At 43.3% G+C, this 6,626-nt stretch overlaps 1 pseudogene; it reads left to right on the top strand.

Annotated features, from left to right (window-relative positions):
- The first annotated feature begins 2,793 nt into the window (after positions 1–2,793).
- LOC129476365 (TIMELESS-interacting protein-like) lies at positions 2,794–4,346 on the top strand (annotated as a pseudogene).
- Positions 4,347–6,626: the final 2,280 nt, after the last annotated feature.

The raw sequence follows: 6,626 nt of genomic DNA, 5'->3' as shown, positions 1-6,626 counted from the left end.
GTGTGGTAACTGTTTCCCTCCTCCAGCCAGCACCACAGGGGGCAAGAAGGAATCTTTCTCCAGATTCTCTCTGTTCATCCAGTGAGAGTCTGGTGAAGTTTCTGGAGTAAAAACCTGCAAAAGTTAGCCAGGCGTGGTGGCTCACACCTGTAATTCCAGCACTTTGGGAGGCCGAGGCAGGTGGATTGCTTGACCCCAGAAGTTCAAGACCAGCTAGAGCAACATAGTGAGACCTTGTCTCTATTATAAATAAATAAATAAATAAATAAATAAATAAATAAATAACAATTTTCGACCGGGCGCAGTGGCTCATGCCTGTAATCCTAGCACTTTGGGAGGCCAAGGCGGGCGGATCACATGAGGTCAGGAGTTCAAGACCAGCCTGGCCAACACAGTGAAACCCCGTCTCTCTAAAAATACAAAAATTAGCTGGGTATGGTGGCAAGCGCCTGTAATCCCAGCTACTCAGGAGGCTGAGGCAGGAGAATAGCTTGCACCCAGGAGGCAGAGGCTGCAGTGAGCCGAGATCACACCACTGCACTCCATCTGGGCAACAGAGAGAGACTCCATCGCAAAAATAAATAAATAAATAATAATAATAATTTTAAAATAACCTGCAAAAGGGTGGGAACTCCCCTATGACAGCGGTCCCCAAAAGCTTCACACTCTTTCCGTAGCCTGCATTCAGCCTCCAGAAATCCATCAACATTTCAAGTTTAAACTTCCTATCAGCTCATATGGCATCTGGTGGCTTCAGCCTGAGGTAAGCAAATGCTCCGGTCCTGTGTCTCTCTGCAGGTACTGTGTCTCTCTCCAGATTTCAGGATGGTCACCTGTCCTGTGATCTCAGTTCTCTGATGCGTTCGTGCAGTTGTTCATTTGCTTTCTGCCCAAGTTTTTTCTTGTGAGGTTAGGAGTTTCTTTTCAGTTCTTTTTATGTCCATGTTAAAACCAGAAGCCTTTTATTTCTTTTTGATCTTAAAATCTTTTCTCCTTTTCCTCTCAAGACATTATCTGTTGTTTTTATTTGCTCTTATGTTACTTCTAGTTTGTTTGTTATTAGAGAGAGAGTCTCAATCTGCTGCCGAGGCCGGAGTGCAGTGGCGTAATCATGGTTCACTGCAGCCTCAAACTTCTGGGCTCAAGTGATCCTTCCACCTCAGCCTCCCAAGTAGTTGGGACTACAGGCATGTGCCACCACACCCAGCTTCCTTCTAGTTTAGTCTGCATTTCTGAAATGACTTTTTGTTTTGTTTCTAATTCTTTCTCAAATTCTATTACCCCATTTCTGAATTTTTCTCTTTCTGATGTATGCTGTTCTTTCTTATCTTTTATAATTTCTTAATCTCTTTGAGCTCATTTGGCAATATTAGGATAGAATTTTCACTGTTTTGCAGGCACATCTTTCTGGCATTCTCCCATTGTCTGTAGTGAGGTCATTCTGCTCTGTATTTTCTATTTTCTTACAATAACTTTTTACGGGATTTGACTTCCATCTTTTTATACGACATTAATTTTCTGGCATGTTTAGAAGGAAAGCTCTTCTAAGTTCATGGTTATAGCTCCCTCTTCTGTTTCTGTGAAGAGCTCAAAATGATGGGAGCTTGCTTTCAGAGATAGCCAGGTTCTGTTGTCTCTCACTTTTATATGAACTTTGTTTTTCCTTTATTTATATGTTCCCCCTACTCACGTTGGATTCTATTTCCAGTTTTTCCAGTGTGCCTATTTTGACAGTTCATGGGACCCAGAATGTTCCAGCCCTTTCAGAAGTATTCTTTATTTTTGTTTATGTTTTAAAAGTTCTATTAATAAGTTATAAAAATCTATAACTGACACACACACACACACACACACACAGAAAGAGCGAAAGAATGAAAACACCAGAAGATTACATAATAAATGACTAATAACGATTAATGGTGGGGTGGACACTGGGTAGATGGACTGTGATGGCAGGAAGCTTTCCACTGCCCTTTTTTTTTGTTTGTTTTTGTTTTTTGAGATGGAGTCTTGCTCTGTCGCCCAGGCTGGAGTGCAGTGGCACAATCTTGGCTCACTGCAACCTCCGCCTCCGTTCAAGTGATTCTCCTGCCTCAGCCTCCCAAGTAGCTGGGATTACAGGCACCCACCACCACCTCCGGCTAATTTTTGCATTTTTAGTAGAGACACGGTTTCACCAAGTTGGCCAGGCTGGTCTCAAACTCCTGACCTCAGGTGATCCGCCCACCTCGGCCTCCCAAAGCACTGGGATTACAGGCATAAGCCACCGTGCCCAGCCCACTGCACTCCTTTTCACCTTTGCTTCTGAAGTATATGCGTATCACATATTCAAAAATTAAGTAATTCTTTAAAAATGTGCCCACATACTGGGTGTATACCCAAAGGAAAAGAAATCGTTCTACCAAAGACACATTGCAGCACTAGTCACGATAGCAAACACATGGAATCAGCCTAGATGCCCATCAACAGCAGATTGGATAAAGAAAATGTGTCAGATATACACCATGGAATACTACACAGTCATAAAAAAACGCAATCATGTCTTTTGCAGCAACATGGATGCAGCTGGAGGCCATTATCCTAAGCAGATTAATACAGGAACAGAAAAACAAATACCACATGTTCTCACTTATAAGTGGAAGCTAAACACTGAATACACATGAACGTAAAGATGGGAAAAATAGGAGAAGCATGCTTAGTTTGCAGGCCGAGCTCCGCACTGTGGCCCCTGCTGTCTGTGAGGTTAGATGAACCTGGAAAGAAAATCCAGGAGCGTCCAGAAAGGGAGGAAAGCCAGAGGAAAAGATGCTAGAACCACAGGAGAATGGCATGATTGGCCTTCCAGATTATGAGCATGTAGAAAATGAAACTTTTCCTCCTTTCCCACCTCCAGCCCCTCCAGAGAGACAAGATGGTGAAGGAGCTGAACCTGATAAAGAGTCAGGAAGTGGAGCACTTGTTCCTGTACCTCCAAAGAGAGCAGTTAAAAGAAATATATCCAAGCTGGATGCTCACAGATTAATTTCAGAGCGAGGGCTTCCAGCCTTAAGGCATGTATTTGATAAGGCAAAATTCAAAGGTAAAAGTCATGAGGCTGAAGACTTAAAGATGCTAATCAGACACATGGAACACTGGGCACATAGGCGATTCCCTAAACTGCAGTTTGAGGATTTTATTGACAGAGTTGAATACCTGAGAAATAAAAAGGAAATTCAGACCTGTTTAAAATGAATTCGACTTGATCTCCCTATTTTACATGAATATGTTTTTAGCAATGATGATGAAGTTGGGGAAAATAATGGACGTTGTGTGACTGCTACTGAATTAGATCCCTTTCTGACAAACTCATCTGAAAGTGAGATGTTTGCTTCTGAGTCAAGTAGAAGCCTAACAGACGAGCAACAGCAAAGGATTGAGAGAAATAAACAACCGGCCTTGGAAAGAAGGCAGGCAAAGCTGCTGAGTAATAGTCCCTAGGAAATGATAATGTTAATGAATACACCCAGGGTACAGACAATTGAAGAGGTTAATACTGATGAAGATCAAAAGGAGGAGTCAAATGGATGAAACAAAGACATTCTAGACAATCTATGTAATGATGCTCCTGCCGATACTTTAAATGAAGAGAAGGATTTAAAATGAGAGGAAACACAGCTGGACCAGTCTTTTACAAATGTGCAACAGTGGCCAGGTATGGTGGCTCATGCCTTTAATCCCAGCACTGTGGAAGGCCAAGGTGGGCAGATCACCTGAGGTCAGGAGTTCCAGACCAGCCTGACCAACATGGAGAAACCTTGTCTCTACTAAAAATACAAAATTAGCCGGGCATGGTGGCACATGCCTGTAATCCCAGCTACTTGGGAGGCTGAAGCAGGAGAATCACTTGAACCCGGGAGGCAGAGGTTGCTGTGAGCTGAGATCGCACCATTGCACTCCAGCCTGGGCAACAAGAGTGAAACTCCATCTCAAAAAAAAAAAAAAAAAAAAAAAGGCTGGGCGCAGTGGCTCACGCCTGTAATCCCAGCCAAGGCGGGCGGACCACAAGGTCAAGAGATTGAGACCATCCTGGCCAACATGGTGAAACCCCGTCTCTACTAAAAATACAAAAATTAGCTGGGCATGATGGCATGCACGTGTAGTCCCAGCTACTCGGGAGGCTGAGGCAGGAGAATGGCTTGAACCTGGGAGGCAGAGGTTGCAGTGAGCTGAGATCGCACCACTGTACTCCAGCCTGGTGACAGAGAGAGACTCCGTCTCAATAAAAAAAAAAAAAAAAAAAAAAAAAAAAAAAAAAAGTGCAACAGTAACTTGATGCTTCATCCAGAAATGTTACTGAAGCTAGATAGGTTTCCATTAAGAGAAAATGTATCTGTTAACTCCCCATTCTGCAAGCTTGGCGTTACTATGTATTTTTTCTTCTTTGAGTGAAAATCCTTAGGTAGTAAAACTTTTATAGATCACTATTTAAAATCTGGTAATCTGGTATTTATTTATAATTATGCCTGTCACTTTAGTTGTCTATTCTCTTTAGTGTTTGCTTTTATATAGATATGAATTTATAAAATGATTATTAGGTAATAAGCAGTTTCTGCTGCTGGTCTGCCATTGAATGCCTTGTTTTCACTAAATTGGGAGATTTTGTTGTTTTTTACTGCTCCTTACAGAGCAGGACTAATCCATGGACAGTGTGCCCAGAGTAGCGTGGGTGAAGTTTTTTTTTGTTGTTTTTTTTTTGGTTTTGGTTTTTTGTTTTTTTATGAGATGGAGTCTTGCTCTGTCGCCCAGGCTGGAGTGCAATGGCGCGATCTCAGCTCACTGCAACCTCTGCCTCCCAGGTTCAAGTGATTCTCCTGCCTCAGCCTCCCGAGTAGCTGAGATTACAGGCATGTGCCACCACACCCGACTAATTTTTGTAAACCTGGGTGAAGTTTTAAGATATACATATATATTGAATATTAATGTCCATTTTTTAAAAGAAGTAAAAAAAAATTATCTTGCAAACTAAAACAAAAAAGAGATGGGAAAAATAGACACTGGGTACCATTAGATGGGAGAGGGAGAGAGAAGGGCGTGGGCTGAAAAACCACCTGTTGGGTACTATGCTTACTGCCTGGGCGATATGATGATTGGGACCCCAAGCCTCAGTGTCATGCAATTTACCCATGTAACAAATCTGCGCATGTACCCTTTGATCTATAATAAAAGTTGAAAAAAAAATCCACATTTAAATATCAGGATTTTTTTTTTTTTTTTGAGACAGAGTGTCGCTGTGTCACCTAGGCTGGAGTGCAGTGGTGTGATCTCAGCTCACTGCGACCCCCACCTCTTGGGCTCAAGCAATCCTCCCACCTCATCCTCCTGAGTAGGTGAGACTACAGGCGCATGCCACCACGCCTGGCTAATACTTTTGTAGAATGCGGTTTTGACTTGTTGCCCAGGCTGGTCTCAAACTCCTGAGCTCAAGCAATCCACTCGCCTTGGTCTCCCAAAGTGCTGGGATTACAAGCATGAGCCACCACACCTGGCCCTAAAATATCAGGATCTAATTCGGAAAAAAGAAACAAATACCACATGTTCTCACTTATAAGTGGGAGCTAAACATTGGATACAAACAGACATAAAGATGGGAACAATAGACACTGGGGTCTCCAAAAGGAGAGAGTGAGGGAAGGGGGGCAAAGGTTGAAAAACTACCTATTGTGGCCAGGTGCAGTTGCTCACGCCTGTAATCCCAGAACCTTGGGATGCCAAGGCGGGTGGATCACCTGAGGTCAGGAGTTCGAGACCAGCCTGGGCAACAGGTGAAACCCCATCTCTACTAAAAATACAAAAATTAGCCATGGGTGGTGGTACATGCCTGTAGTCCTAGCTACTTGGGAGGCTGAGGCAGGAGAATCGCTTGAATCCAGGAGGCGGAGGTAACAGTGAGCTGAGATTGTGCCACTGCACTCCAGCCTGGACAACAGAGCAAGGCCCTGTCAAAAAAAAAAAAAAAAAAGAAAAGAAAAAGAAAAAAAGAAAAACTACCTATTGGGTGCTATATTCATTATTCAGGTAACAGGTACAATAGAAGCCCAAACCTCAGCATCATGCAATATACCTATGTAACAAATCTGTACATGTACCCCCTGAATCTAAAAAAATTTTTCTTTTTTTTCGAGACAGAGTCTCACTCTATTGCCCAGGCTGGAATGCAGTGGCGTGATCTCGGCTCACTGCAAGCTCCGCCTCCCAGGTTCACGCCATTCTCCTGCCTCAGCCTCCTGAGTAGCTGGGATTACAGGTGCCCGCCACCACGCCCGGCTAATTTTTTGTATTTTTAGTAGAGACAGGGTTTCACCATGTTAGCCAGGATGGTCTCGATCTCCTGACCTCGTGATCCACCTGCTTTGGCCTCCCAAAGTGCTGGGATTACAGGCGTGAGCCACCGTGCCCGGCCTTCTAAAAATTTTTTAAGTTCCAACATACTCTCATACGCTGCAGGTAGGAATGCAAAACAGTACAACATCTACAGAGGACAATTTGGCAACACCTATTTAAACTACAAATGCACATCTACCTACCCCTTAACCCAGCAATTTCACTTCTGGGAATATGCAAAATGGCACATAAACAAGATTATTCAT

The sequence above is a fragment of the Symphalangus syndactylus genome, chromosome X, assembly GCF_028878055.3.
Source record: "Symphalangus syndactylus isolate Jambi chromosome X, NHGRI_mSymSyn1-v2.1_pri, whole genome shotgun sequence".
Lineage (NCBI taxonomy): Eukaryota > Metazoa > Chordata > Mammalia > Primates > Hylobatidae > Symphalangus > Symphalangus syndactylus.
This window is presented reverse-complemented; position numbering and strand designations above follow the sequence as displayed.